Source organism: Sphaerodactylus townsendi, linkage group LG05 (assembly GCF_021028975.2).
Source record: "Sphaerodactylus townsendi isolate TG3544 linkage group LG05, MPM_Stown_v2.3, whole genome shotgun sequence".
Lineage (NCBI taxonomy): Eukaryota > Metazoa > Chordata > Lepidosauria > Squamata > Sphaerodactylidae > Sphaerodactylus > Sphaerodactylus townsendi.
In genome coordinates, this window is record NC_059429.1 from 84,980,064 (window position 1) to 84,992,325 (window position 12,262).

General features: G+C 45.9%; 1 protein-coding gene across 6 annotated transcripts in view; it reads left to right on the forward strand.

Annotated features, from left to right (window-relative positions):
- Positions 1-1,158: 1,158 nt before the first annotated feature.
- Positions 1,159-12,262, forward strand: part of ATP2B4 (ATPase plasma membrane Ca2+ transporting 4) — a 196,052-nt gene continuing 184,948 nt past the window's right edge. For 5 of the 6 annotated variants that reach the window (XM_048496310.1, XM_048496304.1, XM_048496306.1 and 2 more), the window contains exon 1: positions 1,159-1,739. The gene's annotated coding sequence lies outside the window, so the exon portion shown is untranslated. Of the gene's footprint in view, positions 1,740-3,068; positions 3,600-12,262 lie in introns of those variants that run through there. The other variant, XM_048496305.1, reaches the window with a different exon arrangement.

The following is a 12,262-nucleotide window of genomic DNA, read 5'->3' on the forward strand; positions in this document are numbered from 1 at the left end:
ACATTGATTTGCATGGTCTTGTTTTATTAATTATATAGCATATTTAGCCACTTTGAGCCCCACTTTTGTTGAAAAAGAGTAGCAAATAAACAAACAGTTGGATTGTATGTGCATTCACAGTAACTTGTGAACTATTGAGTGATTGGAATCAGTTTCTATATCTCAGCTTTATGGGATAATTGTGAGGATAAACAGTGAGACAAGAACCTTATATACTGCTGGAAATTCTCAGGAGAAAGGCTGGGATTAATAGTTGGGAATAACTTTATAGCACAATTCTGTGGGGAAAAAAGTATATGCCAAAGCAAGCATGCAAAGACTCTTGGAATACAACGTTCAATAATATGCAATGTATGCTGCTCTGAAGGGGAGTAATGGAGACCCCTGTGGCCTCCTGCAGGGTTTTTTTTTTGGGGGGGGACCATATTAAAGTAATGGATTGGAGTTTCCATTTATTTAAGGCAGAGGCTTATGTATCAGTGCATTCCAATCTGATCAGTTATGTATATTTCGGTAGACTCGAGTTTTGACCTACAAATGGACAAAACAACATCCTTTGACTTCTGGGAGGATTTTGAAATAAAGAGCCTGAATTCTGGAAAGTGTTTCTCTTTAGTAACCCAAGTATTCATGTTGCAGATGGTTGAGGTAGTGTTTTAAAATCGTTTTCCTTTTTTTTGCAATCCTGTTATGCGCTTGCTGTCTGAGTGTGTGTAATTAGCTGGCCTGGTGGGCAGGAACATGGTGGGAGGAAAAAAAAATCAGCAGATACACGCACTCTCTCTCCCCCCCGCCCCTTTCTTCAAAGTACCGGGGTTTAATAATTGCTTGCAGCATATACACACGCCGCCCTCCACATCCTATGCGCCGCATTCCTCGCTGGGACTCAATAGATCTCCGCCGAGTTTTTATCCCCCACTCTTTTTTTGCACGGGAAGCGTCACACAAGAGTAAGCGCCTGCAGTGATCTTCAGGGGCGTTGATCTCCCGTTCTCCCCCTTAAAAAGAATAAGCCGGCAGGGCCGTGCCTGTGGAACTAGAAACCACCTTAAGAGAGTCCCTCCTCCTTTTCAGGCGCGGGGGGGGGGGGAGTCTGGCAGGGCTAGTCAGTGGCGTTGCCATGACAAGCATTTTCTTGAGCTCTCGCTGCTCAAAACAGGAGGTGCTCAACTTGCAAAAGGCTGGATTTGAAAAAGTGGCAGGGGAAAAAAAACGTGCTTGGGGGGTGGGGGCGAATCTCAGAGGGACCCACATTTCTGCAAATGAGTACTTTCTCGCTGCATAGAGTTGTCAAGAATCCCCCGAACCATACAGGACAAGAGATCCTTTTGGGGGGTTTCGCCCCCGCTCTCTGCTTGTTTTAAACTTTGGGGAGCTCGAGAGCGAAGGACGGGCAGCCTCAGGAATCGAGGAGCCCCGAGGCTTCCCTCCCTCCCAATCCTCCTCCTCCCTCCCATGGAAGTCCAGGGGGCTTTCCCAGCCTGTGGAAGACTGGGTGACTGGAGGCGGAGGAAAAGCAGCAGGAGCAGCCGCAGCAGCACATGAATCGCCTCCGTAGTGCAAAGAAGCCCTCGCTTCGCTCGCTCTCGCTCTCCTCCACGGTGCGCTCTGCGCAGAGGGAGCCGCGCCGACCAAACCCAAGCCGCAAACTTGGAGCGGCGGGGCTGGTTGCTGGTGTCAATCCGTCGGTCTGCAAGAGCCCATCGCGGCTTCCCTGCTGCCCCGCTGAAGAGGCACAAGTAAGCCGGATTTCCTCTCCTGATTACATGTCCTTCTGCTGTCGGTCTTCCTTTTTTCAGGGCAGGACACATCTTGTTCTTTCTCCGGGCCTGGCGCCATGGGACTCTCGCCCCTCTACTTGACTGGAGAATGGACAGGAAACGGAAAACTGTTGCAAACACGTTTTCCGATCCCGTTTCTTGTGCTAGTTTGCTTGGAGCAAACTTGGGTAAAAGGCAGATTTGGGTGGGGTAAAGCGGAGCTGAGTTTCTGTTTGCTTGAGAATCTAGGGCGGCCGAAAGGTATTTGTCTGAAATACCCGCTGCCCGGTTTCTCTTTTACTTGCAAAAAAAGAAGAAAAGCCGCTCTAAGAAGGGAAGTGCTTCTGGTCTCATTCCTCCTCCTCCCCCCAACTATAATTAGCCATGGAAAATTCAGGTGGTTCCCTGAGTCCAATTGGAATTAAAAAGAGAGAAAATAACATTTTCTCTTCAGGGAGGAAAATAAGCCACTGTGTGGTTGCTGAGTTGTGCGGTGAAACTTGAATACCTCCCTTTTTTCCCCCACCTCGTTTTGTTTTGGTAACGTTGCCTACAACAATAATGCGGCTGCTTGGTGGGGTGTTCTTCTTCTTTTTTTTTTGGTGCCGTTCCTTGCTTATCATTCGTTTGTGGTGTGAGAGTGGATTTGAAAATGTTTTCTCCCCCCTCCTGCTTTTCGTCGCATAGACCAAATATTGGGTGGGCGCGTAACGGGCCCTTGTAGGTTGAGCTTCCTGAATCGCCGTTTCAGCTCCACCACATCCCCAGCACTACAACACTTCTCTGTTAGCAAAGGTGGTTGGGGGAGGAGAGCCGAATTCCTAGGCGAAGAGCTCTTGCCAGTGAGTGGAGGTGCGTTTGTAAAACGGAACGGCGGCCGGGGCGGGGGGGGGGGGGGGGCTCCGAAGCTGCTGCTGCTGCTGCTGCTGTGCCTAGGAAGTGGTGAAGCACGCGGGTTAGGCGTGTGCGTCTGTCATGGGCTGTCCGCGGGCACTGGCGTGTCAAGGACAGCGCCTAGCACATCACGGATCCATTCCGAGATAGAGACTCTGTGTGGTGTTGTTCAGCCCGAGTATGTGTGTGTGTTTTTTTAAGAGGGTGTGCAGTTTAATATCTTTAGCATGCTGCATTCAGCCTCTTGGGCTTTAGCACAGTAACCTGATTATTTACCGGTCGGGAGCACAATGCTGGGTTTGTGTGTCATCCAGGACAGCCTCGACGTTAAATTTGAAAAGGGGAAGCTCGATCGCTCTCCCGCCCCCCGCGTGTAGCAGCACAGTCTCCCTTTCTGAGCCGACAAATAAACCGTTGGCTGCCAGACGGACAGATGCAGAAATGCAGAAGAGGGAGGAAGCTTGAGACATGCCAGCTAATCGGTCGCCTCCAAGGGGCGCGGCAGGACGGGGAAAGTAAACTCGCCCGCGCGCCCCCTCCCTCCCTCTCTTCCTCCCTCCCTCTCTTCCCACCGAGGCCTTGCTCGCGGTAAGCCCTCGACGGGGGAGAGAAAGCGCTTCCCTGTTTGGCCCCGTGCAAGGAGGAGCGGGTCGTGCAGAGGAATGCTGTGCAGCTGCAGCGCCCGGCCGGCCAGGGAGAGGGAAGGGGCTCCTCACCTAGGGAGGCGTAACACGCCTCGCCCTTAGGGCAGCGGTTGGCCAAAGGTGGTGGAACCAGAGGTTGGCGAGGCTCTCTGCCTGTTCAGAAGGGCAAAAAAGCGTGCACGTCTCAGGTGGCAGCAAATTGGGGCGATGCCCACATACCGCAAGAAGGTGTGAGAGAAAAAAGTAGAAGAAAGGCTCCGACCGGGTAACTGGTTCTACTGCTGATGTGCACCCTTAACCGGTAAGTTAGCAGGATCGTTTCTCCACGCCACCGATCTGTCTCCTGTTTTTCCTGACCTTGCTATGCCAGCGTCCTTCTTCTTAATGTTAGTGTAATGGAAATTGTGACACCCACCCCAACCCCCATCCCCCCACCGCCAATAATCCCCACATAGTAGTGTCTGCTGGAAGGCAATAGAGTGGATGTGAGTCTTACCACACTTCACTTTTATTATAACTGAAAAAGTCAGCAGTTCATGGCCAGCAGTCTTGACAGGAGAGGGGAAGCAGTTGGGAAGGGAAATAAGGAAGGGGAAAGGCAAAGGGGTGGATGGCCCTGACATTTTGTATCTGTTTCCCCTATATTGTATTTAGAACCAGAGAGCTGAAAAATACTCCTTTGCTGATTTATCTGGCAAGGTTTGCTCTTCTCCAAATATTGCGGGGGGGGGGGGGGGGCACTGCAGTAGTGAGCTGTAGTTTGAGGTATCTTTACATTTCTTCAAAGCTCAAACACCGCAAATGTGTCTCATGAGGCCATATTCCACACACCAGTGAGAGCTTTGTTTGTATATTCCTCAGTAAAGAGCCCCTCCTTTGGGTGGGCAGAACCCCTGCAGTCTGACAGGGTTGGTAATCAAGGCTGCAGAATGACTGCATATCTGCAGCAGATGGAAGCACCCCCTGGTTTCTCCTCCCCCCCCCACCTTAGTACCAAAGCAGGTGGGGAGAATGCACAACCTTGTTTGGGGGAATTCCCTCTGCTAGTCAATTGCTGCTGGGAAGGGGACACTGTAAGTAAGGTGCCTTCCCTCCTTCTGTTTCCTGCCTCCCTCTTAAGTGTCTACCTGTTTCTGTAGTCATAACATTTCTCTTTCTCTCTCCCCCCACCCCCCTTACATGCACTCTTAATCGTGGTGCCTGTAGGTTAATATGGCCGCATGCTGGGTTTTCCATACGTCTGCTATGCATGCCTTTGTGAAGCCTAGAGAAAAGAGGGAATCTCCCCGACATGATGTCATTTAGTAATAGAGGTGTAAAAGGCACCTTTCCCCTCTGAAGTGGTGCTAACTGTTAACTGTTGCTTTAAATAAAGCAACCTCAATACCACTCCCTGTGCAGTGAGACTAGAAACCTGAAAGTAGCAAGGAGTGTGTGTACAGAGGAGCTGCCTTCATACAAAGTCTCTTCCATGATTCTTAGGTTAGCCTTGAGTGATAGTGACTCCCCAGAGATTTTCTCTGGCCCTTCTGGTGGAGGGGATTCTTTTAAACTGGAGTTTCCAAGGATTGAACAAGGAACCTCACAGACACACAATACACAGCTGAAGTTATGGCCCCTTTTGCAGAGTCTGGGTGGGGCAGGGCTGGAAAGCTGTCACAGGCCAGAGAAGGGTGTGTAGGTCAAGGTTTGGAGTAAATGGGGGATATGATAAGCCTGCAGAATTGAAATGACAGATCTGGAGGAGGAATTGACAGACTGGGGCAGTTGATTAGTTTTGTTGGTACAGGACTTGGAAAGTTCTTGGGATGTTATGGGGGTGAAGATTTAGTTTGTTGATTTCTTGCCAGTGTGAATTTGTTGTGTTTTTAGAAAGTTTGTGTTAAACTTCCAAATTAATTTAAGAATAGCTCTGCTGGATCAGATCAGTGATCTGTCTGGACCAGCATCCTGTCTCACACAGTGGCCACCAGTTGCCCCGAAGGATCAATAAACAAGACACAAAGATCTTCCCCCTACTATTCCTCTCCATAGCTAGGTATCCCACTAAAGGGCTTCTCCCTTCCCTGGGTTGGCTGTCAGTGGAACATCCAAATTCGCTCTCTGCCTGTAGCCACCCTCCAGTTCTTTTTTAAAGTTGGGGCAAAGTAGGTATTTATTTGTTCTACCTCCAAGACAAAAGGTTATGTAAAAGCTTCCAAAAATGCAGGGGCATGTTGCTTTCCTTGTTGGGGGGAGGAGTTCTCATGTGCAAACAGCCAAGGTTCACCCCACATCTCTTTGAGTGGGGGCACAATTTTCAAAACTATGCATCAGTTATTTATGACACTTAAATCCTTCCCTTTCTCCAAGGAGCCTGGAGTGGGATTTTAGAATTACATCACCCCCATGGTGGCTTTTAGACTGAGAAATAAATTAACCTGAAGGTAGCTCATACATTCCAGTTCAACAGGGTAGCCACCACACTAACTGTGGGATGTATGGCTGTGGATTCAGCATTGATTCCAGAAGAAAATTAATTACAGTACGTTAATAATGAAACTTGAAGGTACCTTCCAGGTGACACCAAAGGAGAAAATAAAATGTGTGAAATGAATTATCCATGGATTCAGTGTATTTTGGACAGGTGAGTTGAATGTGGAACTTTGAGCTACAGAAATAGACAGTTCTTGTGATTTTAAAATTAACAGGCTAAATCCCCAAGGTCTGTTGGATAGACTTTTCCAGTCAACATTTAAAGGAGTTGAACAGGTGGGCAAACCAAAGCTTGGAGAGTAGTGGCTGCACCATCATTTGAGAGCAGGGTCCGCCGGGCCTTTGGAGGTACCAGCCGTTGATGGTGCCCCCCCCCTCCCGTGGCCTTTACATCTGTGCCTCTGCCATCTCGGGATTTGCTGCCCTTCCCTCTCTGAAAGAGGGTGAAATTAGATTGTCGGACGCCATCTTACAAATTAATTTAATTATTCTTTTTAGTCCTTTATCTACTGCTGCTTTTAAAGGTTTTAACTGTTTTTATCTATATACAATGGTTATCGTGTTGAACACCGCCCAGAGCCCCTAGGGGATGGGGCGGTTTAAAAATCTGAAAAATAAATAAATAAATAAATAAATAAACAGGTTGCAGCATCCTGGTTGGCCTTCTTGCTGCAGTGTTTTAGCCTGCAGTTTCACGACTTGTGAGGCTCATTAGTTCAGGGATTTATCTTTTTGGTACTGCAGTTGCATCTTGCAACTGTAACAAAGTCTACAACCAAATATATCAGATGTTACTCTAATAAACGGGTTCTCTACTGGGCTAGCTGTTGTGGGTCAGAAGTTTTTGCTGTTTTGTTGTCTGGTTTTTAAATAGAACCTGATCTATGAGCCTCTCTCTCTGATTCAACACCAGCATGCTACTCAGCTTATTATTTTAGTTGAAAAAATTCTACCCTGCCATACCACTTTGGAATCAAATTGTTGGGTATGCAAAAATAATATTAGTAATGTTCTTAAATTCAAGAGTATTGATTTTATGTTAAGGTATACAGATAAATTGGCGTGGTTTCTTCAGTAGACACTGTGTTCTAGGATCTCTCTGTGGACCTCCAATTAAAATAAAATAGTCCAGGCTGATCACCAGTGGAACCATGTTACCCCTCCCCCTTGGTTCTTTTATTGCTGGTGATGCTCCCAGCACATGTTCAACAGTTTGTGCCCCTTGATTGCCTGTAGCAGGATGGCGCCTTCAGTTGTGGAAGTGTCTGTGTGTGGAGCGATGATTGCTTGTGTTTGCTGTTTAGGACTTTTTGTCTGTTGCTGTGAAATTATTATATGATCTGTAATGCCCTTGTTACAAAAGTTATAAAACACTATGGCCGTTTCCACACGGGCATTAAATGGCGGCCTGGAGACGGTAAAAATGCCGTCTCCAGGCCGCCATTCGCACGGGGGGTGCAGCTGCAACGCAGTCGGCGCCTTAGCCCTCACAGCAGCCGCCCGCCCGACCTGAAGCCGACATTTCCCCAGAGAGCTTGCGAAACGCCGCCGTGAAGCCGCCGCCCGCAGTGAAGCGGCAGCAGCTTCACGGCGCCTTCCCCACCAGTGATCACTTACCTTGTCCTCGGGCCTTCCGGTAGCGTCGCGAGGCCTGGGGATTTCACATGCCCTGCGCTGCTGGAGCAGGCGGCGCAGCGGGCCCAGGTAGCGTCTGATGCGTGTCCCCAGGTTGCATGCGCCGGAGGCGTCCGGGGACAATGTTTGTCGGCTTGGCGCCGGGCGACTTCAGAGTAAACAGGCGTGACGGCTGCCCGGCTGTTCCCAGGACCCGTCTGTGCAAGACGGTCCCAGCGTTGTCGGCATGGTGAAGAGGCGTGGGAAACGCATACGAACTCCAGCCAAGTTTAAACCGCCTTCGTGCGGAAACGGCCTTAGTTAAAAAGTTCTCTCCCAATATGGCCTTGGCTAGTGATTGTTTTATGTGAAAAGAAGAGAATTTGCATGTAAAGCAGTGGGTCCAAAGCTTCAGTTAGAAGGATCAGGTGGAAGGTGATCTGAAAGACCTGATCCTAGAGTCCTGGAAAGCCACTGCCAGTTAAAGTAGATGACAAGATAACTCTGATAGATTTCTGGTCTGACTCAGTATAAGGCAGTTTTGTGCATGTTTTGCTGGGGAACCTTGAGATCCTTTGCAAGTTTTGGAATCCTGAGGTCACATGAGAAATGGTATTTGAATTCAGATTAAGATGCTTGTCTTTGAATACTGTAATCTGGTGAGCATTTGCCTGAGGGTGAGTGCCATTTTGAGTGAACATGCTCAGGAATGTACTGGCAGCTCTTTCCTTTCTGTTAGGAATAGGCAGGCCCTGGCTGCCACAGCCTTTCTGTTTTCAGAAATAGCTGTGATGCATTGCCCAGCACCAGGGTGGTTCACTGGGGCTGTAAAGAAGTTTGCACCTATGTTTCTGACAGGCAGGCACTTCAATCATTTGGCCTACTCTCCATCTCTGCCACTTATCCTCACTGGCAGTGAAGGGCTAGTGCTGTTCCATTGGGAACTCTGATTTAGTTATCTTTGTTTATCTTATTTATAGTCCGCCTTACTCAGTGAGACTCAAGGCAGATTCCATAATTCAAGTTAATGCAATCAATTGAATACAGAAACATCTAGCAAACAGTGTAATAGGACTAGGAGATCCAGAATCTAAAACAAAGTATAACAATTAAATATGACATGCTGAACAATGCCAAAAGTGGTATTACATAATTAGAAATATAATTAAATGAGGAGAGGAGGATAAAACAATAGATAATACATATTAGTAGTATAGTCCATGGTCCCATTCCCTTGTATTCAGTGCACTACAATGGAATTCTTGGCATTTGTTCATTAGTTTTCTCCTTTCTATCCTCTCCTGTAGAGGGGTTTAAAGGTGGCTGCCCATTCCAGAGCTTCTTTGGTGATGGTGCTAAGACTCTGGAATGAGCTCTTAGTTGAATTGTTTCCTCTGTCAGTCCACTGTGCTGATGGTATAGACTGGACTTTTGAATGGTATAGACTGGACTTTTGTAACAGGGCTTTTCAGCAGGAGTTTTTATTTTGGAGCTAAACTGGATTCCACATTCTAGTACAGGAAAGTTCCAGCTTTTACAGAACTCTGTGATTGTGTGGCTTGTGGTGTTTGGCTGCCAAGTTTAACAAATATGGGCAAGGGAAGGTTTGGAAGGCTGCCTGCATTTAAGTAGTATGGATTAAATATGCAGTGCATCTTTTGGCTGTAAGCATCTTAAAACCTTATTTTTGAGCACAAGAGATGAAGAGAGACAAGTATTTAACTTCTAGGCCTTACAGGTGATTCTGAGGTCATCTTGGGCATAAGGTTGACAATGAAATATAGAGTTCTCTGTGCCAGGCTAGGCTCTCAGATGGGAACATACCATCAACTACAATTAAATGCATGATTACTTTGCTCTGAAGACTCTAGTCTAACATTCTCTGCATCTTCCAGTTCAACAGTAGCATCATTTGTTTTTCATAGTGGCTTGAAGGCTTGTTTGGTGGCCTTTGAGCTGGTCTGTGAATGACCTGCAGTGCAATCCTAAGTAGAGATAGATGGGTGCAGGTCCACTGAAGGCAGTGGTCTTAGACTGGCATAACTCTGCTTAGGACTGCATTGTTTTTTCTCCTGATTGTGCCCACATTTTGCATTAGTAGTTTTTCTGCCACATATAACCTTTGAATGCATTGCTGTGGCTATATTGATCCATGGAGGTTATTAGGGCAGTGCTGTATGTTTCCCCGCACTGGGCTATTGGCTTCTTTAGGGAGCCATTTCGATTGGGTTATATATTCCCTCCCCCAGTGTCATAGCTCTGATCAAAATCAGAGCCCCCAATGGCTGTATTACAGCATAAACAAAATATAACCAGTTGTGGGTTTTACATGTCTTTTGTTGTTTGACCTTTAGTCCAGAAGCATTGCAGTGTGAGATATTTTTTTTGTTCCTTTTGGTACTTCTTGGCAGAATTGGCAGGCTTATGACTTGGCCTGCTGAGATGCTCCATTTTCCATCCATCATTTATTTGATTGGTTATGATGGAGCTTTAATGGATGATTTGTCTCTGGAGAGTTACAGTAATATCTTATCTTTGCATTACTTCTGTTTCTCTGGCAAGGCTACTGAAATGCAGTTGTCCGTGAGGTAGAGGGTAGAACTTTCTTGGCAAGGTAAGAGAGGAAAGTCAGGGGAATCACATCAGTTGTGACCCAGTTTTCTAGTTACTTAACATTTGTTTCACGGTGAGGAGGTGCTCAGACCTTTTTGCATTAGCAAATTCTGAGCAGTATCTGTTATAAGGCGTAAGAACAAGATGTTTGCAAACTACCTCTGTACTGCCAGGATTCCATAAGCTTAACCTGAGGCTGAAGTCATTGGTTTTTCTTCCTCCTCACTTACTGCTCAGTTGTCTGCAATGGAGTGCTGTGGGAATTGGCCATGCATTGCTAGCTATTATGAGCTCCAGAGTGACAGAACTTGTAGGAGATTTATTAAGCTAGTTGTGATATTCTCCTCATACACCTCAAGGTTAATAGCATAGCATACGAGAGAACTTGACTTTGCGAGGACGCTGTTGAAAGCAGAGGGACAGAATTTAAGTGGGAATAACCCAGTAAGGTGGCAGTCTGCTGTCGCTTAAATTGAGAAATGGAAGCTGAATAGTAGAAAAAGAGAAGGGGGATGCAATACATCTACAATATAGTTTTGTGTGGTCATTGAAACATGCCACTTCTTTTTAGGCTGCTTCCACTGTAACATTTTTTTTTCACTGTCTGCCTCTAAAAAAATTTGTAAAAATGTGTTTTGGGTGCAAAACCTATGTGAACATTTCATTCCGGCTTTTCATGTTTTGCATTCTCTTTAGGGAAGAAAGTATTCTTGAACTGACCCTTACGTTCATGCCTTTCCAGGAACTGAGCATTAGTTGTCACAGAGGGTTATACAGGTTGCAGAGGTTAACATTAAAAAAAAGTACAACCCATATGATGATGCAAGCTTTCTGTATCTGTACTGTTGTCCAAGTAGACATCATTGGGGTTAGCTTGGGGAAACTCTGCATAGGATTGAACTGTTAGGGACAGGAGGAACTAATATACCAGCTCAGATCCCCAATCTGTTAAATATTCTGTCCTTGACAGTGGCAATAACTTGCTGTCCCAGAAGAAGGCTGAAAACATGTGTGGGATAATCTGTGTTATCATGGTTTCATCCTTGATGTTGCCTAATGGTTAAAGACTTGCATAAACCTTAATGTGGGACATTATCTCCCTCCATCTTGTAAGAGTTATCTTTTGTAAGGCTGGGCATCCATCCCTGCCATCTCTCTGAAATCTTTGGCCAGACCTTTTCTGCCACCTTCCTGACTATCTGCAGGTGATGTACTGATTTGGTAGAGATGCTGTGTACCAGCTGGTCATGGGAGATGACTTTTCTGGCATCCCCTGTTAAGGCTGAGCTAATAAAATATCTATCTCTGATGATGTTGTAATTAGTTGCTTTTGGCTTTATGTTAAAGTTTAACAAAGTTTCCGTTGGTTTATAATCCTTTCCATTTTTCTTCATTTTTTCCTGCAGCGTACAGGTTCTGTGGTGGGGTCAGAAACAACACACTCTGACCTCTCATTATGTGCAGAGTGAAGAAAAGAGGATTTTGTATGATGGCAGATTAAATATTAATAATATTGATGCTTCCTCTTCTGCCCCATGATGTTATGGTCCTGTGCTGGCACAAACAATGTATCATATCAGTGGCAATCTGTATAATGGCCTCCTATTTTATAATCAGGCAAGAAAGGAAGTGCTGCTTAACTAGGGGGAAATGGCAGATCTGTGGGTGGCCTCCTTGACCTTGGTACAAAGTAGGGTCTAAGAGGATGTGAATAATTTCAGCCTCCCCGATCCCAGTTGTTTCTTGTGCTATGTTGGGTAACATTGTGCAGGCCTTCTAATTTATCTGTATTTCCTTTTCTGCACTATTAGGACTTCCACATTAGGTTGGGTATCAGACTGATTTCGTGGAGGAAAGCAATTGCAAGGTTATTATACTGGTTTCTTTTGAGGTTAAATGGCATAAATCGCTTTTGATGCTCCACAAATATTAATCCATCTCAAAAAGTAGTGATGTAGAACTAATGGACTCTTAACAGAAGAGATGTTTCTGATCTTTCACATTAGATGATACCAGATAAAGACATGTAGATAGTCAATTGCTTGGTAACCTAGAGTGAGTAACATTTCCTTGTGATTACAAAATAGCAAAGCTTTAAACTAGAAAACAAGTTATGCTGACTTCAAATGATATTTTTAATAAGTAATGGGATTTTAAAAAATTACTTTTGTCATGTATCGTAAATGACTAGCATATGCAGGTACACAGGCTAGTAAAATAAAGGAAGAGAGAACCTAAATGATACACAGTGCCCTGAGCACA